This window comes from Notamacropus eugenii, chromosome 1 (assembly GCF_028372415.1).
Source record: "Notamacropus eugenii isolate mMacEug1 chromosome 1, mMacEug1.pri_v2, whole genome shotgun sequence".
Classification (NCBI taxonomy): domain Eukaryota; kingdom Metazoa; phylum Chordata; class Mammalia; order Diprotodontia; family Macropodidae; genus Notamacropus; species Notamacropus eugenii.
In genome coordinates, this window is record NC_092872.1 from 287,128,190 (window position 1) to 287,152,086 (window position 23,897).

A 23,897-nucleotide genomic window follows, 5' to 3' on the forward strand; every position below is an offset into this window, starting at 1 on the left:
AAATGGGGATCTTTGCTCTGCATTCCTCTCCCTGGGTCTAAGTCTCTGTCCCCTTTCCTCCAGAAAGCCCTCCTCAATCCTCCTCATTGTCAGTGTTCTTCCCATCCTCAAATTACCTTGTCTTTCCTTGTCCATGGAAGTACTGAGTCCCCAGGTCTTTTCCCCCTTTTTATATCCCCTGCACTTAGCACAGAGCCTGACATACAATTGTTGTTGTTGTTACTGAGTCTTGTCCAACTCTCCCTGACTCCATTTGGGGTTTCCTTGGCACAGATCCTGGAAGGGTTTGCCATTTCCTTCTCCAGTCCATTTTACAGATGAGGAAACTGAGGCAAACAGAGGTAAGTGACTTGCCCAAGGTCACACAGCTAGTAGCACTTAATGTTGATTGATTGGCAGTAGAAAGTAGAAAGAAAGTAAGAAAACTTGAGGGCAAGTTTTATTTCATTTTTGTTTCTCAGCTCCAAGCACAGGGCCTTGTATATAGTCAATGCTTGTTGAAGGTGATTCAATTGCCATTCCTATGCATCACTTTGGGGCCGCATGCCAAAGCTAAGGAGAAAGGGGAGGCGCAGGTGCTGAAGGTACTGAGGATGACCTCAGAATATCAAGTGGAGTGGGAGGTGCTCTTTCCTCTCAGCAGATGGCCATAAGTCAACCAGCATTCATTAAATGCCTACTAGGTGCCAGGCACTGTGCTAAGTACAGTTTCCCTCCTCACTCCCACCCACCCACCCATCCTCCTCCTTTTGAAGGAGGTATCAGCCCTGACCTCTAAGCAGATGTACTGAGGTGAGCTCAGCGTGAGGATTTCCTTAAAGTATTGGCCTAAGGAGGATTTGCTTAGCATCCCATCTATTCCTGGGCTCTAGTCAAACAAGTGGTCCTCTCTAATCTAACAGAGCTCAGGCCATGGACAGTCACTGGAAAGGCTTTCCCTCTTACTGAGAATGCTTTAAGATGGAATCACTTTCTAGAGTCCTGTGTGGTCCCTTCCTCAGTACTGTACTTTAAAGACGTGTTTGTCATATGACTGCTTTGCTGTGTCACCAGTTTGAATGGTACAGTGGAAAGAGCCTGGGTTCAAATCCCCCTGCTGCTACTTCACAGCTATGTGACCTTTAGTAAATAACTTTTTCTCTGTGGGGACTCTGTTCCCTCATCTGTAAAATGAGATGGTTTGCAATGTTCTCTTCAGCTCCAGGGTCCTTGTACTTAAGGTTGCTAGATTTCAGACTTTAAAAGACTTTATTCAATATTATTGTTATTATTCAACAAATAACTTTAAGCCTATAAACATCTATTGATCTACTGTGTGCTAAGCCCTGTGCTAGGTACTAAAGGTACACAGGCAAAAATTAAATCTGAAACATTCTGTTAGAAAAAACAACATATATGCAAAGCTTTCTGGGAGGAGGAAAGCATGGATGGTTGAACAAATGAATGATTGACCAGCCTTTATTAAGCCCTGTGTGCCAAGCACTGGGCATACAAGTAGGACATCAAGCCAGCCTCTGCCATCCAGGGGCTCAAGTTCTAATGGGACAAGGTGGGGGTGGGGGTGGGGGTGGGAGTGGGATTGGGTTCCCACATTGAGGAAGTTTCAGCCACAGGACAGATGGGAAGGTCCTGGGAACTTGAGGCCTAGGAGGGGGTCAGACCATTTCCTTACTGTCATTTCCACTGATCACATCATATATCCATTTCTGATGTGGAACCGTTTCATGTTGCTAAGGTCTTGGGTGGTGAGCATTCCTTTCTGGGTGTTCAATGGTCTGGTCAAGCTCCACTTAATGGTTATAATTTGGGCCCTCCTGTGTGAATTTATGTGTTCGTCCTTTGTTGACGAAGAAGATCATGCCATGAGAGAAATGATGACATGACTTGCACTCGACTTTGTTTTGAGTGAGGGAAGGCTCTGCAGACCACCAGCCTCACTTCTCCTCCAGAGCTGTCTGAATCCAGTGACCAGATAGTCATCAGGATGATGACCCAGGATGAGGCAATTGGGGTCCAGTGACTTGCCCAAGGTTACACAGCTAGTGTGTGAGTCAGTCAAGTGTCTGAGGTGAGATATGAACTCAGGTCCTCCTGACTCCTGCACTGGTGCTCTATCTACTGCACCACCTAACTGCTCACGAGTGACTTCAGAGTGAATGACAATGACCACTCTTTCTCTTTGGAATGGCAACCCTGAGGGTCTTCCCCTCCCAGCTTGATTTTTTGTTTTGTTTCCTTTTCTTCTTAATTAAAGGGGCAAACCCTTAACTCAGTCCTTAGAGGGAGGCCTATTCCCTGAATGAGCATTAAATTACTTTAAGTGAGTACCTGAAAAGACCTTAGCCTGAAAGGGCCAGGGTCTCCCATTGTATCCTGGGCCATTTCTAGTCATCCTGATGAATATCTGGTCTCTGGATCCACATGACTCAGGAGGAGAAAGTGAAACTGGTAACCATGCACAGCCTTCCCTCACTCAAATCAAAGTCAACTGCTAGTTATGTCATCATTTTCCTGATGTCATGGTCCTCTTCGAAAATGAAGGACAAACAGATTAATAGTGCTCCTCTCTGCAGCCCATTTACCCTCCATGTACTTCTCTGTGCACATGTGAGGGGAGAGTGAGCTTCTCAAGGGCAGGGAATGTTCCTGTCACCAGGGCTTAGTACAGTGTCAGCCTAGTGTGCATGTCTTTGGCCAGTGTATTTGCTGCTTCCCTCCTAGATTGGAAACTCCTTGAGAACAGGGACTGGCTTCAGTTTTTGTTTCTGCTTTGTTTTGCTTTTGTCCTTCTATATCCAGCACCTCACACAATGTCTGGTTTGTAGTAGGCACTTCATAAATGCTTGTTGACAATTTCACAAGCATATGATTGTGGTGTGAAAATGGACTCTTAGAAATGAAATAGAGGGCAAAGGAGGTGGAGCACACATTCCTTCCTTCTGACTTTATTGTCCTACCTGGATTAATTTATAAATGACAGAAGAGCTATGATTTCATCAGCTCAGAGAATGGATGTCCCTCACCAAGGATGAGCACGACTTGTCTCTGTATCCCCTGCTGCTTAGCACAGTCCTGGCAAAGGGGAAGGGCTCAAGAAATGTTGATTGAAAAGTTGGTCAGTTGATAGTTTGGAACCAAAAGAGACCTCAGAGACCAAGTATGAAGAGGTTAAGTAGATTGCCTGAGGTCACACATGGTCTAAGGAAGGGACAGGACAGGATTTGAATCCAGGCCTTGCTGACTCCCAGCTGAACACTTTTCCTACTCTGCCAGGTTGCATCACACTTATAAAGAAGTATGGCTAAAATTTTTCTAGAAAGGTGGAGTTTGGACTATTCACTACGGCCCACAGGCTGGCATGGTTGCTTCCTCTCACATTCTTCAGTTTCAAGAGTCACATGTTTGGTACAACGGGGTGCAGGCTATCACCTTCAGCATTGCAAAATGTCAGACTTGAAAGGCACCTCCGTGCAGGGGTGTCCCACTCAAGCTCCAGTCAATAGTGCCCCCTGTAACATTCCAGCCTTCAAAGATCTCAAGCACCAAGTACTCTTCTGCCCTGGCATCAGTATCATGGTTAGGATGATTTCCCTCATATCAGTAACATCTGTCCAACCTCAATCAGCCTCTTTGCAGCTCTCACACCTTGTTCCTGGTTCTGCCTTTGGGGGTCAAACAGAAGACATTCCCTCCCACCTTCCCAGGAGAGTCTTTCAAGTATTTAATGAGAGCTCTCATGAGTTCCCAAATTCTCCTCTTCCTCAGGATAAACCTCCTATGGACCCTCAGCCAGTCTTCATATAGCATGAACCATTTCTAGATAGCCTCTGGCTGACTGGCATCTTCAATGTGGCACCAAAAGCAAATACTACACTCCAGATGTGCTCCAGATATGCCGGGGTGGAGCAGAGTACGGTGGGTCAGTTGAGTCCATCATCCTAAATGTCTGAACATTTTGAAATGCAGTTCAAACTTGCATTGACTACCCTATCTCAAGGATGACTCATATTGAGATGAAAGTCTATTTGTTGCCAGAGCTTTCCATGTTTCCAGATGAACTACTTCTTGAACTCCTCATCTTGTACTTGTTACAGGAATCCAAGTGTAAGACTTTTACATTTATTCCTATTCCATGTTTTCTTAATAGATTCACTTTAGTCAAAGGAAGGAGTAGTGGATAGAAGACTGGAAATGTATGATGGGACTAGACTAGGAAAGTTTTGGTTGAAGAGGAAGAAAAAAAAAAATCAAGGCCTTGGAACCCTATCCAAGATTCTTCCAGAAAACCAAACAAATGACTATGACTAAGGATGGGGCCAAAGATTTGTATAGATAAGGAGGGAGCTAAGATAAGAATAAGTTGAAGCCTGATTTCATAATTTTTGCATCCCTAGTACCCAGTACAAGGCCTACACACCAAATAAATGCTTATTAATTGATAACTCAAGACATCTTTTCCAAGTCCAAGAGCCAGGCAACTACAATTCTCATCTCATTGGTTTTAAATCTATTCTTGGCTATTGAGTAATTAGAGAAAAGAGTATAGAGTATAATTTGAACAAGCCAAGAATCCCTTCCTGTCAAAAATTATCTCCTCCATTGGTGAGTTATGATACTCCCATTTCCCAAATTATAATCCCTAGGGACTAAGATTTCATGAACGGGTGGCGACCATGGGCACAGTAAAGAGTATGGAGGTGATCAAACTGAATATGGAACCCTAGTAATATCTTGGCACTGTTGACCATCCTCCCTCATGGATTCTCTCTCCTCTCCAGATTTTCACACCACTGCTTTCTCTTGGTTCTCTTGCTATCCATCTGACCACTCATCTGAGTGGTCTCTTTGGTCTCTTTGGTAGATCATCATCCATACTTTACCCCCAACTGAAGGTTTATCTCAAAGCTTTATTCCAAGGACTCTCCTTTCTCTCTACTTTATCTTCCTTGGTGTTCCCATTAGCTTTCATGAGTTTAATTATAATCTATTTCTGTGTCTATGACTCCTATCTATCCAGCCTTTTTCTCTTTCTTGAACTCTAGCCTAATATCACCAATTGCCTTTTGAACATTTTGAACTGGATGTTCTATAGCCATCTCAAACTTAACAAGTCCAAAACAGAATTAATTTTCCTCCCTAAAAAACCCATTGCTCCCTAGAACTATATAAACACAATTATAAAACACTTTTCATACAAATAAAGATATATCTAAACAGAGAACTATTAATCGCTAATGAGTAGACTGAGCCAATATAATAAAATTACAATTCCAAATAAATTAATTTACTTATTCAGTGCCATAAAAATCAAACTACCAAAGAATTATTTTCTAGAAGAAATAATAACAAGAACAAAAGGTTAAGAATATCAAGGAAATCAATGAAAAAAATGTGAAGGAAGGTGACCTAGCAATACCAATCTCAAACTATATTACAAATTGGTAATCATCAAAACAATCTGGGGCTGGGTAAGAAATAGATCAGTGGAATACATTAAGTACATAATATACAGGGGTAAATGACCACAATATTCTAGTATTTGATAAACCAAAGATCTAAACTTTGGGGACAAAACCTCACTATTTAACAAAAACTGCTGGAAAAACTGAAAAGCAATCTAGCAGAAATTAGGTATAGAGCTATATCTCTTATCATGTACCAAGATAAGGCCAAAATAGGGACATGATTTAGACATAAAAGGTGACACTATAACCATATTTGGAGAGCAAAGAATACCTTTTAGATCTACGGAGAAGGGATGAATTGGATAAAATGATAAAAGAGGAATATGACAAATGCCAGAGGGAATGTGGAACAATAGGGACACTGTAACTGAGGTAGAACGGTGGATAGAGTGCCAGGAGTGGGATTTTATTATTCTTTTCAATGTAGCTAATATGGGAATATATTTTTTGTGACTTTACATGTATTAAGGGTATCAAGTTGCTTGTATTTTTAATGGACAGAGGAGGGACTGGAAGAAGAGAGAAAATTTGAAACTCAAAATTTAAAAAAATAAAACTTAAAAACCCACTGCCCTTCTACACTTTCCAGTTTTTGTTGAAATCACCAATCCTCCTTTCCATCACTCAATTTTTCCATCTCATTGCCATCTTCAACTCTTCATTCTTGCTCACCTCACAAATCCAAGCAGTGACCCAACCACATCAATTCTATCTCCACAACATCTCCAGTGATGGTCCCCTTCTCATTGTTCACACATCCACTACCCTCATTTAGACCCTCATCTCCTTTTGCTTGGACTATTAAGAAGTTTCCTATTGAAACTCCTACCTCAAGTTTCTCCCCCTTCCAATCAACCTCCATACAGATGCCAAAGAGATATTCATAAAGTCTATGTCTGACCAGGTCATTCACTTGGTCAATAAACCTTAGTAGATCCGCATTAACTGCAGGACACAGTGCTGTATCAATATTAATCATAATACCATAGAATCTGGAAATTGAAAGAGGGAATCTGTAGCTCTCTAGTCGAACTTAGATGTGAAAAAATCTCAGCTCTAACATCTCCAACAAATGGTTATCCAGCATCTACTTGAAAAACTCCAAGGAAAGGGAAGGCGCACACTTCCAAGGCAACCTGTGCCATGTTGGGGCAGCTCTTATTGCCAGGAGAACAAACCTAAAATGTCTCCTTTGCTATTTTCTCCCTATTGCTCCTGGTTCTGGCCTCATGTAACTATGAATAGAGTGGGTGATTTTATCCCAGGAGGATTCAAAGTTGAAGCTTTGCCATTGGAGATGGTAAACCACATGCTTAGAATCCCTGTCTTGTTGCAGGACAATTTATTTCAGATCATGTGTTTTTTAATGACATAAACTAGTATATGATTTCCTGAAAGATAATGCTCAGTTAGTTTACGGCAGATCTTTCCAGTGGGGAGATGCCATTGGGAATTTTCATAGCAAGAAGCTTCCTGTCTTTCTCATTTCAAGCCAAGCTTCCTGGGTTACTCTGTCCCCTACTGTTATGTGTAAGGGATCTCTTCAGGAATTAGCAAAGAGACAGAGCTATTAGGTTTGGGCCTGTTTTGTGATGCTTACTGGATGACTAGAGATTTCAACAAGACTGCACAGGGATTGTGTCTCCATGCTGAACCAGCACCCCCCTGCACTGGTCTAAATTGGTAACTTCAACACTAAATGCTTCAGTGCTTAGAAAACACAGGGATTGTTCAGAATGCTTTCTTTTATATATTTCCTAAGAATTATTGTTAGCAAAAGAAACCAACCAAAAAGCCAATGTGTGTTCTAAAATGAACTCTCAGGTCCTATTTACATCCCCACAGTCAAACATTAATTGTGCTGATTACCAATCTCCCTTGGTCAATCTCTCTTGGTCACTTTATCCATACCCCTAATGCCTAGTGTCCCCAATGCCACACTCCAGCTGAGCAAAAGATGGCATTTTTTAGCATGAGGTTTTCTATCTCATTTAAGCTGTTCTTATTTCCAAGAGTCTGAAGCCAGGTTGGGTGTGTTATTTCAATCTAATTTTTTTGCATGTATTTTCATATAAATTATAGTCAGAATCTTGTACCTTTCAGCTCTCATCACGTACTAAGGGGGAAAATACCATGTGAAAATATGACTGATGCTGCCTTCGTGTGGGGGGAGGAAATAAAAAAGATTATAAATGACACACTAGGTATAGAAAATAAGAAGACTTATCGAGGAGAAGTAAAAAAGCTCACTCTCTTTACACAGAGCCTAAAGAAGGCATCATGAAGGATATATTGCTCGTCACCTGGTTTTTATTTCTAAGGTGTTTTTTTATTAACCCCTTTTTATCAATCAAAATAAATTGATAGTCAGCAAGTACAACATTGAAGTTATCTGAATTATAAAACAAACATACACACATGCTAACAAGTCGTGAGTTCTGAGCAACGTCAGATGAAAGAGAAACTTGAGGGAATAAAGGAAGTATTCAAGACTGGTGGTGTTTTTAATGAAAAAAGTTGATAAAGGAGGAAAAAAGTGGTTCAGGTAAAAAACTAGCTTGGTTTCAGGTTTTGCTTCCAGCTCAGGAGTAGTCTGTGATTCCCAGGCTGGGCTTGAGACCAGACATTTCTGAATGGTGTCACCAAGCAACCCTGTAACAACATCAAGGAACCTCATTGGCAGTGCCAAAGGAGCTATGCCCAAGAAACCACCAAATACAGGTCATCAATTCAGACTGGCCATTTGAGTCCAAGCTCCTCATTTTAGGAAGGGAGAAACTCAGGCTCAGACTCAAGCAGGTAGTCAGGTCAGAATCAGGTTTGAACCCAGGACCTTGGACTCCAGAACATGCTCACTCTTCACTGTACCAAGATGTATGGCACTTAATGGAACAAAAAAGGAGAAAATTAAATTGGAGTTTATAGGAATTCATCTATGGGAAATGAAAGACTTTATGGGACAGGCAAGCATGTAATATCCTCAAAGGCAGGGAGAGAGGAAAGGCATCAGAAGTACCAGCTAAAGTAGTCTTTTTCTCTACTAGTTCAGATCTCAACATCTTCATTTCTTAGTCTTCACAGGAGTCAAAAATTTTGTCCTTCTGTGGCCTACCAGCGTTGTGCTTGCTGGCTATCCATTTACCTGGTGATAAACCTTGGCAAGCTTAGCTAGGCTATTCCTGGGTCACACAACAGACAGATCATCTTTTCGCTGGATGAAGACCATAATTGATAGTTGTTCAAGGCATCAGAGAGGTCAAGAGTGATGAAGATGGAGAAGAGGCCATTGTATTTGGTGATTAAGAGATCATTGGCACCTTTGGGGAGGGAAGGTTCAGCTAAATGATGAGTTCAAAAGCCAGACTGGAGAGAATTCTAGAGAGTGGGAGGAAAAGAAGTGGAGGTGCCTGTAGTTTGTGACTTTTTTTTAGGTGTTCAGACATGAAAGAGAGAGGAGATATAGAGGAAAAGATGGAAAATTAAGTGCCAATGTTTCAGAAACTTTGGCCCCTTGTGGGACATTGGAACTCAATCCTGTCCCTCCAGAGTCATCTTGAGATTTCTGGGGCTGCCAGCTCCCTGCTCCAGCATGGACCCCTAGCTGGGACCAGGCTTGGTGACTAAGGGCTCAGGGGTGGCACCCGTCTGAATAGGGACGAACCATAGGCCTCCCTGGGACCAAGGAAATGCTGGGATGTGGAAATTCTCTCTGACTCCCATGGAGTTTGTAGAGCATGAAGCTAACTGCTCCCTCTCCAAGGTTAGAGGGTTGGTACAATAGGTTCTGTGGCCTCTTATGTTGGCTTAAGGAGGCTCTGTCCCAGAGAAGCCTTTTCTTTCCTCTATAACAAAGTTGTAACCAGGGTAGGGCAGCCACAAATATGCCTCAAGGTACCAAAATTGAGAGGGTGCTGGCAACATGTAGAGATCTTCAGTAACACACAGACACAGACATAGACACAGACACAGACACAGACACACACACAGACACAGACACACAGACACAGACACACACACATACACATATACACACACACCCCAATAAACTGGCATATTGTTAGCTAGCTTCATTTGTTTAACTAGAAAAGTCCCAGCTCCTCTCCTCTGGTTTACTTCATGGGGTTGTCTTCCAGCCCCGAAAGCTCTTCTCCCAACTCCCTACACCTCCAAGCTGTTTGTTCCAGGGGCAAAATCAGCCAGTATACCAGAATGATCCAGGCTGGGTGCCCCAGGGCTCAGATCCACAATCCATCCTTTTGTAGAAGGTCAGACTTGGGCTAGATTTTTTTTTAAATTTTCAATGCAACTTTATTATCATAATTTCAAAAGTATTCAGAGTATAGTGGTTAACTATAAATTAACACAATACTTCTCTGCCAGCTTCCATATCATAATTCAAGATGTTGTTTTCTTTAGGGAGTGTTATTCCCTCTGAGAAGGGATATTCAAAAGGGGAAAGTGGTCCTACAATCCAACCAGAAGGAATACTATCTTCTAAGAAACAGAACAATTTTTCTATACTTCCCTGGGCTTGGGTCAGCTTAAATTGGCTCTGGGTCAGATGATGCTTGTCTAGATCTTGAAAACCACCACTCATGGAGAAGGTAGAATGAAACTCCTGCATGTCATAACAAGCCTGTTGGAGGTTGTCTTGGAGGCTGCTTGGGAGACCTTGGACTTTAGGCATGAGGTCCATGAAGGCCGACTGTAATTTCAGGGTAATGCTACGGGACATGTCCAGAGTCAGGGCTTCCAGGAGCTGGGTATCACCATCCACATTTTCAGACTGGTTCTTACTCCACTTGCTCCACATCTCAAGTAGGGCCTTATGGTAATTCTGCTGATCCTCAGAACCTTGCTTGCATTGATAAGTCAATTCAATCACTTCATAGAGCTGGTACAAGAGTTTTTTGATGTTGTTCTTGACACCTCTGATATTTTTGCACAGTATTCTTATGTGCCTGGATGTTGTTTGGCAGAGAACCTAGTGATGTGCCTTTGTCTCTTGAAGAGTTTTCTTTAAAGCAATCTTCATCTTCCTCTGAAGATTCTTGGATATTAGCCATGTCCAGTGAGATTGGGAGGTATTTGTCCATATAAAGTTTTAATTCTTCTAGTGTTTGTTTCTCCTCTTGGATTTCAGATAAGATTTTCTCTTCACGAGACACAAATCTTGTGATAACACTATTGACACTTGTGCTATCTTTTTTGCCTGAGTCACCACTACTGGCATGGATTAATGAATCTGTTTCTTGTGATGGTTGAACCTCCATCTCTTTAGATGAATGTAATTCCTTTATTCGGTTCTCCTGAGAAGTGGGCAGTCCCCTCACCAGTAAAAGCTGGAGTCAGGAGGCCTTGGGCTAGATTTTATCTGCCTGCAATCCTTTTGTTTAATTCTTCATGCCATCAACAGATTCAAAGAAATAGCACAACTAAAATTGGTGGGATTGACGTAAAACCTTCATGAGAACTCCCCCTGGATGAAACAGACACACTGCAGGCCTGAAGTTTAAGAAACCAACAAAACACAGAATTAGGGCTGGCAACAGATGCTCCATCAGTCTTTGATCTTCTTGTTCTTCAAGGACAGGACTCCACAGATGAGGAAACCTGAGGCAGTCAGCCTATGAAGAACTTGCACCCTTGGAGGGGCCCAGGACGAAGTCCAAGAACATAGTCAGTGTCCCTTAGATGTCTGCTTGTCTAAGGAGAGGATTAGGGGAGCATTCATGTCAGCCATCCCAAGCTGCTGTCAGCAATCCACTTGGGAAAATCTTGTGAAGGGTGGATCCTTTCAGAGTTGGCTCAAACTCAAATCCATTCTCATCAGTTCAGTGTTATTTTGTTATTTCCAAGCTTTGCTCCAAAGTTTCACGCAAGCTTCCCTGGGAGCTGTGGGCTGATGCCACTGACTGGCCTTAACTGGCCACCTCCTCTGCAGGCATGCATACTTGGCCAGCTAGATATATAGACACCCTTGGAAAGAACATGCCTTCATGGGAAGCTGTCCATATAAGCCACATGGTGGGAGAACTTTTGGAGTGGGAGACATTTATAGGCAGTAGTCAAATGCATCAGCAAGTACAGACCTGGAAGAGCTCCAGCAGGACAAGAATGCTGAGGTCATTTGTCCCATCACAGAAAACAAACCCAGAAAAGCATTAGAGATCCTTTTGTCTTCCTTAGACAGAATAAAACCAAACAAAAATGAGCCCTCCTTCCCCTACACACACAAATACTCATTTGAAAAATTATGGAAAGGTTTAGAATTTTTTGCTATTTATGAGGGTTGCTGTAAAAATAAGCTAATGCTGATGCAGCCAAATGGTTACAGTCTGGTTCCCTCCTTACAGTGGGCACAGGAATGCTCCAGGTTCAATCCAGCCCCTTAGTGTGACAGGTACTCCATTGGGCTCAGGGAATACAAGACAAAGACAGGAACCTTCTCTGCCCTGATGAATTTACATTCTGTGGTGGAACTCCAGGATTTAGTCCTTCCGTTTTCCTGGTAGCTACATCATTAGAGTTAGTGGCAATAACTGAAGCAATCTTTAAGGTGTGCTGTGTGTGCCCGCCATATTCCCTCCTTCCCTCTTTCTACAGCAATTTTCCAAATAATCACAATTAGAAGTAATAAAAACAGCTGATGTCTTATTAAGGTTTTAAGATTTGCAATGCACACAAATAAAGTGAGATTTAAGTAAGTAGAAAAACATCAGTTGCTTGTGGGTAGGCTGAGCCAATATAATAAAAATGACAATTCTACCTAAATTAATTTACTTATTTAGTGCCATACCAATCAAACTGTCAGGTAATTATTTTCTAGAGCTGGAAAAAATAATATCAAAATTCATCTGGAAGAACAACAGGTCCAGAATAGCAATAGGACTAATGAAAAGAAATGCGAGAGAAGGTGACCTAGTGCTACCAGATCTCAAATTGTATTATAAAGCAGCAATTATCAAAACTATTTAGTACTAGCTAAGAAACAGAAGGGTAGACAAGTGGAATAGGCTAGGTACTCAAGACACAGTAGGCAATGAATATAGCAATCTACTGTTTGATAAACCCAAGGACCCCAGCTTCTGGGATAAGAACTCACTGTTTGACAAAAATTGCTGGGAAAACTGGATAACAGTGTGGCAGAAACTAGGCATAGACCAATGCCTGACACTGTACACAAGAATAAAGTCCAAATGGGTACAAATCTAGGTATAAAGATTGATACTATGGACAAATTGGTGGAGCAAGGAATAGTGTATTTATCAGATTTAGGAGAAGGGAAGAATTTTTGACTAAAGAAAAGATAGAAAGTATTATGAAGTGCAAGATGGATAATTTGATAACATTAAACTGAAAAGTTTTTGCACAACCAAACCCAATGCAATTCAGATTCAGGATGCAGAAAACTGGGAAAGAATTTTTGCAGCTAGTGTCTGTGATAAGCTCTCATTTCTAAATGTATAGAGAACTGAATCAAATTTACAAGAACACAAGCCATTCCCCAGTTGCTAAATGGTCAAAGGATATGAACAGGCAGTTTTCAGAGGAAGAAATTAAAGATATCTGTAGTCATATGAAAAAATGCTGTAAATCACTATTGGTTAGAGAGATGCACATCAAAACAACTCTGAGGTACCACATCACACCTATCAGATTGGCTAACATGATAGAACAGGAAGATGATAAATGTTGAAGAGGATGTGGGAGAGTTGGAACACTAATTCATTGTTGGTGGAGTTGTGAGCCGATCCAACCATTCCGGAGAGCAATTTGGAACTATGCCCAAAGGGCTACAAAAATGTGCATACCCTTTGACCCAGCAATATTGCTTTTAGGACTGTATCCCCAAGAGATCATAAAAATGGGAAAGGGTCCCACATGTACAAAAATATTTATAGCAGCTCTCTTTGTGGTGGCCCAAAACTGGAAATCAAAGGGATGCCCCTCAATTGGGGAATGGCTGAATAAATTATGGTATATGAATGTAATGGAGTACTATTGTGCCATAAGAAATGATCAACAAGAAGACTTCAGAGAGGCCTGGAAGGACTTATATGATCTGATGCTGAGTGAAAGGAGCAGAACCTGGAGATCTTTGTGCACAGCAACGACCACAGTGTGCAAGAGCTTTTTCTGGTAGACTTGGAACTTTGTAGCAATGCAAGGACTTAAAAAAAAAATTCCCAATGGTCTTCTAAGGCAAAATGCTTTCCACATCCAGAGAAAGAATTATGGAATTCAATTGCAGAATGTAGCAGATCATTTTCTTTTGTATTACATTTTGGTTTGTTATATGATTTCTCCCATTCATTTTAATTCTTCTACACAGCATGACTATAGTGAAAATGTATTTAATAGGAATGTATGTGTAGAACCTATATAAAATTGTATACCATCTTGGGGAGGGAGGGGGAAGTTAGGGGGAAAAGAGGAGAAAAAAATCTAAATTATATGGCAGTGACTGTAGAACACTGAAAATAAAATTAATAAAAGAAGAAAAAAACTATTATCTCATTAGATCCTCCCTTCTAAGAGGTAAGTGCTATAATTACCTCCCATTTTATAAATGAGGAAGCTGAGGCAAACAGAAATTAAATGACTTGCCCAGGGTCATATAGCCAGTGAAGCCGAATATGAACTCAGATCTTCCTGACTTCAGGACCATTCACACTATCCACTGTGCACTGTGTCACCAGCTGCTCATAGTCATACATTTATAATGTCAGGGGCAGGACTGGAGACCAGGTCTTCCTGACTCCAAAAGCTGGTCACACTATACACCACTGAGGGTAGTGATTTTGTTTTTGCTTTCTTTGTATCTCTAGCATTTAGTACAGTGCCTAGCATATAGTTAGATGCTCAATAAAGATGTTGTCTAACTAAAAAAAAAAAAAATTTGCAATGCACTTTATTCACACATACTGCCTTACTGAAATCTCACAACAAGCTTAGCAGGAAAGTGCTTTGTGATCCCCATTTTACAGAGGAAGTTACGCAAGTACCTCTTTTGTATAGGAACCATTGAGTGTTAATGAATGAATGGTGGATCTGGAGTCAGGACAGAGCTGGGTGGGACGAGACCCCACTTCTAGCATTTACTACCTGTGACCAAGGTTAAGTGTCTTTAGCTCCTTAAACCTCAGTTTCTTCACCTGTAGACTGGGTACAGCAATACCAACCATATTATTATCTTCTCTAGGCTGTTGTGAGGATAATATGTGATAATATAGGAATGATGAGAAGGGGAAGGGGTGGGTGGAAAGGTCATGAAATAAATATTTATATAGTGCCTACTATGTGTCAGACCCTGTGCCAAGAGTTTTGATAAATATTATTATCTTTTTTGATCCTCACAACAACCCTGGGAGGTAGGTGCTATTATTATCCTTATTTTACAGCTAATAAGGGCCTGAGGCTTTGAACAGAGATCTTCCTGATTCCAAGTCCAGAGCTCTAGCACCCTCTCCACCCCTACCCCCATCTCCAGCTGTTACATTAATGCCAGTTACTTTTCTTATTCCAATATGCAGAGCCCTGGGGACATACAAAACTTGGCTATCACAGTCTTTGCCCTCATGGAACTTAGGGTCAAGGAAGGGGAAAAGGTACAACACAGATAACCATCTTACACATTATCACATGGTAAATATTTTCTATCTTTTGTTCCCTCCCTCCCTACCCCTTCAGGGACTGCCTGCTGCCTAGGTGAAATGTACCATACGGCATCCATGAAGGACAATAACATCACCCCTCCTTATCTTCCTATCAGTCCTTCTATAGGTTAGTCAAATTGGGAAGACAGGACATGATCAAAGCCTGGAGACAGAAGGGACCTTAAACATCATTGAATCCAGCCCTGGGTCTTATTTTACAGATGAGAAAACTGAGGTTTTAGCAAGGGAAATTGATGTGCCTAAGATCACCTAGATAATAAAGAGCAGGGATTTGAACCCAAGCCCCTCTGGCTCAAAATCTAAGGGCTCTTTCCACTCTAACAGCTGCCGTGACCCCTTTGAGGACCAGTTTAACATGTCAGGGTGATGGGTGTACTTACACCAATGCAGCTGGTGACAGGGCCAGAAGAGGGAGATCAATACCTTGGGAATGGAATGAGAGGGGGCTGAACAAAGTATCTCTAGAATGGTTAAATTTAAGAAAAAAATTCAAGAGCAGACAAAAAACATTGTCCACTGGTACTCTGCTGGTGTGAATACCATGTTCTTTTTCCTGAAAATAGCATTAGCTTTTTCAACAGGAAAACAAACAAGGTGCATGTTTTCAGTAGGTTAGAAAAGGCCTGGGTTTCTGTGAATTTGGAATTGCAGCCTCTCTCGATGTAATAAAGAGAGGATTCAACAAAGGACGCTTTTCCCCTCTGCCTGAGGAAGCTGCTGACGCCATCTACAGCCTATCAGCTCTCTCTACAATCCACACTATCAGCTTTGGAGTAGGGGGGGAATATCACAAGATCAAAGAATATTAGACTTGGAGCTGGAAAACTTAAATACTAAAAATACATACTCTAAAATGATTCCAATGGATGATTTTTGCCCCCTAGGGAGTGTGGCAATTGAGTTTCGAAGTGATAAATCAATACAGTCCAACCCCAGCCAAGGTACACTACTTGGCACTATGCCAGGTAGTCTCTCATCTGCTCTGTCTCATTATGCCCCAGACCATTTTAGAAAGCATCTATCTACCTGGGTACGTTTCAGGAACAGTGTAACCACATCCCCGTGAAGCCACCAGGTACACTACTCTTATTCTGAAAAGAAATAGAATTTTTTTCATTGGCAAGAATGCCAAGATGAAGTATGTCCTGAAATCTATTTTACAAATAAACTTGCACATAAATTTTCCATTCACTGCTTTGAAAATTTTTTTCACTTTCTGAGGGGCTGTCAGACATCCCCAATAAACAGTAAGCCTTATTTTGTTTACTGGATATGTAATTCTTCTTTTCTTTGAAAATAATTATTTTTCAGGCAAGTGCAGCAAAAATACTACCAATAAAAATCTTGCTATGACAGCATAAACCACATTTATGGCAAACATATACATACAGGTCTTCTAATAAAAGCAATTCTTTGTCAGGGAACCAGCGGAGGAAATGGTAGTCCTTGTGTTTTTTGATTCAAAGTTCAGGACTCATGGATGTTATGAGAAGAAGCCCAACAAAGTATCTCCTTTTCTGAGTCACTGACTGATTCTGGGTGCTAAGATATAATCTTAGTAACATGAACTGTCAAGAGTGTAATGATGGCCAAGAATAAGTTGGAGGCAGCTCCCAATTTCGGGAAGACATTGCCAATGATGGATTGATCTAAAGAAAATGGGAGAGATGTGTTTTTTTATTATGTCCATTAAAAAAAAATTCCACAGTTCAGTCTAATCAGTGACCAAACCAAAGAAGCCTATGTTTTTATAGTTCTTCACTTCTGAGAGGCATTTCTACAAACAATCCCAGCTTCTCTGCTGCCCCATCTGTATGCCCTTCTGGTCTTGCCTTCATTCCTCTCCATCTCTGTCTATATTTTTCTTCTTGTATATTTACAACTGAATACTTTCAGTGTTCTCCTGGTTCTGCCTCTCTTTCCTTGGCATTACTACATAGAAGTCTTTCCAAAATCTTTATATTGTCTTAACTTCATGGCACAATAGGATTGCCTTGCACTTTTAGGGCAGAGTTCACCCAACTGTTCACCAATGGGTGGGTTATGTCCATTTTAGAGCCAAAGAAACTGACTAAAGAAAGAAATGATCAATCGTAGATTCTGGAGTCTGGCACTCTGATCTCTTTCATCTACTAGGGTGAGCTTTTTCTTCCCTTTAGGGCATGGTCTTCTTCAGCAACAAAGGACAAGTACACACACACACACACACACACACACACACACACACACACACACACACACACACACACACACACATACTTTATTAACTTCTCTGTGTCCCCCCCATCTATTGTTAACCTAATAGTCTTGTCCCTAACTTGAGGGGGATAATTTTTGACTTGGAAATATTCCTAGCCTCACCATCCCAGTCTTCCAAACTTATTGCCTTAACCTCCTCCCTGGGTTCCTAGGTTTCCTGGGCAGCTTTGGGAGGCTGAAGGTATTGGGTCTGACCTGGATGCCCCTCCATCAGCCCCAGCTACTTACGGGATGGTGCTCAGGGCTCACAGTGATGCGGCATGTCAGGGGCTGGTCCCCAGGTGCTGCCTGTGTTCTCTGAGCCCTGTTGCTAATGGACTCACTGTTGAGCATGGTGTTAACAAGTTCCTTGTGGAGATACTCTTGCTCATTTATGCTTTTTATAGTGACTAGAGAAGATGTTATCGCAGCTTGAGAACAGAAATTAAAATATGCTTCCTTCAGGTGCAAATCCACTGCACTTACCGCTAGCCTGCTTCTCTGCAGGGGTCTCTGTTAATCTGGGAAGAGGGAAATTCCGAAGGAAATTAATTCCCTCCAATTGAGATGATTCTCTACTCATCTTTGGGGGAGGAGTATTTGGAATGGCCAACTCTTGCTTAGAAAAAGGAAATGGTGACTGTTTGATTGGAATCACCCTAATTTTCAAGGCCAGGCTTTCCCCTGTTCTTTGAGTCCTTGTTCTTAGAACTCCCATTCCTTTTGGTCTTGAGAGGTGTTTCTCCCTTACTCAGTGTCTCTTACTGTGATGCTAGAGTGGGATGGGGTCATCGGGTCCCCCAGATCTTTTTTTACTGGTTCACATGCCTCTTTGGGTTGAGAAGAGATCCGGAAGATTATCTACACATGTAGAAGGGGTAGATTTGAGCCAAGGTAGTTCATCAATACTTTATCAACACTTGAAGTTGTAGTTTTTAACTTCCTGTAGTGTTTTAGGGGAAATATTATTTTCCAGTGAAGGAAAACCTGAGAGAACATAAATTTGTGTGGAATAATGTAAAAAGGCCTGAATCTGGAGTCAGAAGCCAGGACTTCTCACCTATGGCAGTTGAGTGGTACAGTGCACAGAGAAACAGCTAGTTATAGAAACGAGTTTGACTCCAGCCTCAGACATTTACTAGTTGTGGGATCCTGGGCAAGTCAGTTCACCTCTTTCAGCCTCTGTTTCCTTATCTGTAAAACGAAAATCATAATCACCTTCCTCTCCCAAGGTTGCTGTGAGGATAATATTGCACTTTGCAAAGCTTAAAGTACTCTACAAATGGACGCTATTACAGCAGCTGCGTGATCCTGGATTATTCACTTTATTGGCCTGCAAGTGTTTCCACATCAGTAAAGTGAACTGGAAAAGGAAACAGCAAACTGCCCCAGTTGTCGTGTGTCCTTTCTGAAGAGGACCATGACATCAGGGAGGTGATGCAAACCACTCCAGGATATAATATATGTGTATTATATATATATATACATATATATAATATTTGTATAATATATACACACATATAATTTGTAGTTTAGTATCTCTTTTTCAAGGAATTTACTTACTATATTGTAAATAAAGCATATCCTACAGGGTTTTTAGGAGAAAACTGGAATTAAATACTAATATTTTTGAGTGTGGCATAAGTATTCATTATAGAAACTCTGCTCTGCATTTTCTTGTTAATTTTAAGGAGTTCTAACAAATTTTCTCATCTAAGAAAAATGATAAGGAGAGAATGAAAAAGACTGGGTCTAATATGTGTCTTCTCTGGCATACACTGACTGTGTGACCATGGCTAGGGTCCCACATTGCATCCTGGGCCATCTCCACTTGTCCTGATGAATATCAGGCCTCTGGACCCAGATGGCTCTGGAGGATTAAGTGAGGCTGGTGACCTTGCACAGCCCTCCCTCACTGAAATCAAAGTCAACTGCAAATCATATCATCATCTTGATGTCATGGTCCTCTTTGAGAACAAAGGACCACCACAACAGTATCCCTGCCAAGAAAACCCCAGATGGGGTCACAGAGAGTGGAACTAGACTAGACCAATTAAGCCACAACCACAAGTGTGTCCTCATCCACAAAATGAGGACTAGAAGACTCTGAAATCCCTCCTAGCACTAATGCTGATGATCCTGGAAACCACATGCCCAGGGAGGTAATGCCATCTTCAAATGTTCTGGGGATTTAAAAGTCATATTCTTATTTTCCTTAGGTCCTGGGGAAGGAGCCCTGGTGTCTAAGCCACAGGATCTGCCTCTCTCACTGCCAACCTGTGTGACCCTGGGCAAGTCACTTCCTCCATGTGGACCTCAGTTCCTTCAACTGTAAAATGAGGGAGCTGAACCAGTGGAACCTCTGACATCCTTTCCAGATGGAACCCAGATCCCCATGATTGCTGGAAGGGGTTTCTATGGGCTAATGGAAAAAGGAGCTGAGCTACTGATTTCAAACACTTGGTAAATTTATATGTCATCTGAATGGTCAAAGGGAGCTAGGTGGTTCAGTGAATAGGACCCTGGGCCTAAAGTCAGGAAGACTCATCTTTCTGAATTCAAACCTGACCAGCTGTGTGACCCTGTGCAAGTCACTTAACCCTGTTTACCTGTTTCCTCATCTGTAAAATGAGCTGGGGAAGGAAACAGTAAATCATTTTAGGATGTCTGTCAAGAAAACCCCAGATAGGGTCATAAAGAGTCAGAGACCAAACAACAACCACACAAATGGTCACAAGACCCAGAAACCCTCTTCCATCCTAGCCCCACTCCTAATCTTTCTTCCCTGACTCCCTCTTGCCCCATAGGCTACACTGTCCTCCTTCAGTTCCTACAGTCCTGGTTGTCTCCCTATCTCATAGGTGGCCCAGGCCTCTGCACTATCCACCCAGTCTGATGGTCCCAATTCTCCCAACACATTATTGGCTCACATACTTGGAGCAGCTTCAGAAGTTGATAAGAATTCCATGCTTGGAGAGAGATTCACCACAAAATCAGACCCTATGGAGCAAAGATGTCTGAACCTGATCATGTAGGCACTTAATTTGAAGAATCACTTAGTGCCCTAGCAGGGGTAGGAGGTTGAGGGAAAGAAAGTAGGCAGACAGAAGCCCAAGGATGTTTATAAATGGGGTCATCCTACTGACAGATCCAGGTAGTAACTAGCTCCCTTGAACACCAGCAATCCTGTTCCTTAACGTCAGGCTTTCAAGATATTTTGAACTACTGAGTGTTAACTGGGTGATCAGGGTGACTTATGAAAGTACCATATAAATGTTAACCCTTCAGCCAAACCCCTTTTACAGTAAGTTTGTTTTTGGAAGACTGGGAACATGGCAAGAGTGACAGGTATGATCTTTGTACCCTCCTATGAATCAAAGAAAGCCTTTTGTTAGACCTGGGGTCACACACACACAACCCGTGTCCTTACCTTCAACTTGGGCCTTGTTCAAGGGTGATATTGAGCACAGTGCCTAGTATACAGTTAGCATCTAATAAATGCTTGTTTTCTGACTCCGTGGCATCCACAGAAAGTGGCCATCCAGTTTTTTCTGGAAGATGTCCATTGAGAAGAGTCTCTGGGAGACTTACTATTTTTCCAAGTTTTTCATATTGCCCGATCAGTTACACAGGGCCACGGGAACTTGGCATTCTTATACTTTTTCAAGCAAATGCCATCTGTCTGCTGTTGTCTTTGCATCTCCAGACCCTGGCACATGTCACCAACATAGTGAGCGTTAGACAAGGGTTTATGGAATTGAACTGATTATACATCTACTTATGAAAGGATCAAGCGTCCATCATAGGCTGTGGGCATGTTGGACAGATGAGAGCCTGGTATCTGGATGCAGAAGACCTGGGTTCAAATCCTGATTCAGATACTAAGTCAAGTCAGCAGAGATTTCTCAAGTGCTTACAAGGTACCAGACATGCCAGGCTCTGGACTAAGTGTTGGGATAACAAACAGAAAGAAATCCAGTCCTGGGGCTTCTATGCTAATGGGGGATGATAAACCATAAAAGGCAACTGAAGGGGAAAGAGAGGGGGAGCAACGGAACTGGTAGGTGGGACATGGTAGAGGAAGTCCTGCAGTGCAGCCTGGGCAGGAATGAGACTTGGACGGCCCAGGGGCCTGCCTTAGTTAGAAGATCTCAGAGATGCCAACCACTCAAGAAGAGGGAGAAGTCAGAGGGTAGAAGGAACTTATGATGTGTGAATTCCAGGGCTCAAGTGAGGGGGCTTCAGGAGGAAGAGGTCTCTTGGACACAAGGTCCAGTATACTTCTAAATCTATGATCCTATTATTGAAGAGAGAATGACTCTAGAGAGTTAAATGTGACTTGATTTACAAAAACTGGATTTCCAGGCAGCTTTTTAATAATGTTTTTTGGTAAGTGAGGTTCTCTTTATACTTATTCCTTTAAAAAATCACAGAGGCCCTTTCTGACAGATGCCTGAGCACTTGCGTTTTTCTCGGCTCCCTTCCCTCCTCCTCTCCTTCTTCTCTTCACTTTTCCATCCCCTAGAAATGTCTTACAAACCTGCTCTCTCCTGTTCTGCTGGATAATAATCAGCCCCTAGTCCTGACTTTGATCTATGAGTCTCAGTCACTGATTCCGGACTTTTCCTGCTGGCACTTTCTCATCCACATGGTTCTATCATGTATTCATTCTTATCTGCTCTCCTAAGCCACAGAAAATAGGTTAGATGTGGGACACAGAAGAACAGGAGGGGCACACCAGGTTGTGTTAAACCTAGGAAACTAACACATTGACCTGAGCTCCAGATCACAACTACTGTTACTGCTTGCCTGTTTTACTGGCAGAATGTATTTCTCTACATTTTTTCTTCTTAATTTCTCTCACTTTTATACTTATGAAGCAATTAAAAAATTTTTTTAGGGCATTTTCACCACTTGTGAAGGCCACCATCCTTTCCATACCTTCATATAGAATTTAATTAGCTGCTGTGGGGTTCCAGGTTATTACATGCCACAAACTGAAGAATTAAGGGTCATCCAAAGATCAATGGAGAATGTGTGGTAGGCATGAGGTAGCTATGATCCATTACCAAGGAAGAATCAAGCATCAGTAGCAAAGAAGGCATCATCCAAGAGCAGTAGGACCATAAAAAGAGACCATAAGGGTAAGAGATGGTGAATAGACAGTCTTGGGCACCTATAGCATCCCCGTGATGTTGAGTGATATGATGGAGGGAATCATTGCAAGGTATAGAGAAGGCTTATGGGCAGCTAGGTGGCACAGTGGATAGGGCACTCATCCTGGAGTCAGGAGGGTCTGAGTTCAAATGTTGCCTCAGAAACTTACTAGCTGTGTGACCCTGGGCAGGTCATTTAACCTTGTTAGTCTCAGTTTCCTCATCTGTAAAATGAGCTGAAAAAGGCAAACCACTCAAGCATATTTGCCAAGAAGACTCCAAATGGGGTCATGAAGAGAGGCATATTTGCCAAGACCCCAAACAGGGTTGAACATGACTGAAAGACAATAAAACAAGGTTTATGCAACATGAGAAGACTTGGGTGGATGGTGAGCTTCATTGCCAGAGTGAACAACACTGCTATCACTGATCCACTGAAACATGGAAACCGCCAGATAATGCTTGTAATCTAGAGGTGACACTGGGGAAAACCTTTGCCCTGACCTATGCTGGTACTCACCAAGGACTGAAAGAGGACAGATACTTCAAACCATATTTAGAAGAAGAAGGGACCCCAGAGGTTACTGAGGCCAACTCCCTTAGAGATGAGGGGGTGTTAATGGGCCTTGCCCAGTGTCACACAGGTGGCAACTGACAGATGTAGAATAAGAACTCAATCCTTTGGTTCCAAACCCAATACACCGTCGTGCCAGGCTGCCTGCAGTGATTCCTAGGGTGTTGGGGGCCCGGAGGACCCCTATGCTAAGGGAAGCTACACTGGCACAGAGCGCAGGAGGCACCCAGGGAGAGATGGGGCAGGGGCTGTGGACCCGAGGACTGGAGGGAAGGAGCAGCAGTCAGGGCCAGGGTGTGGAGGCCTCATGCCACTGTATAAGGCTGGGGGGAGCGGGTCTGGTGGAGGTGGTGGGGCATAGGGGGAGCGCATTTAGGGTTAGGGCTCAGGAACCCTGCCTTTGCCTTGGGCACCTCACTTCGCAGGCTTCTTCCTTTTTCACTCGGCCACATGCTCACACTCCAATCTGGCTTTGGCGGGTATGGGGCACTCTGGGAGCCTGGGGCTTGCTGGCTTCTCTCTGAGAGGCCACCACCGCCTCCCCAGCCACCCAGCCTTCCGGGAGCAGCTGCTACAAGGTATCCCAAGGGGCCTGGCTGGGGGGCGGGGCAGCCAGACGATGGATGATGACCTTCAGGGGCCCAGGAGGAGGAGGAGGATGCCAAGAACCAAGTCGCCAGTCTGGCCAGCCCTAGGATGAGTACGGCAGAATGCCGAGTGAGATGGGGAGATAGGAGGGCAGTGCAGCTACCCATGATCTCTCGTGGAGGGAAGGGAGGCACGG

The 23,897-nt window shown here is 42.6% G+C and overlaps 1 pseudogene; it reads right to left on the reverse strand.

Moving 5' to 3' along the window:
- Positions 1-811: 811 nt before the first annotated feature.
- On the reverse strand, positions 812-22,143 carry LOC140517641 (perilipin-3-like; annotated as a pseudogene).
- Between the last annotated feature and the right edge of the window lie 1,754 nt (positions 22,144-23,897).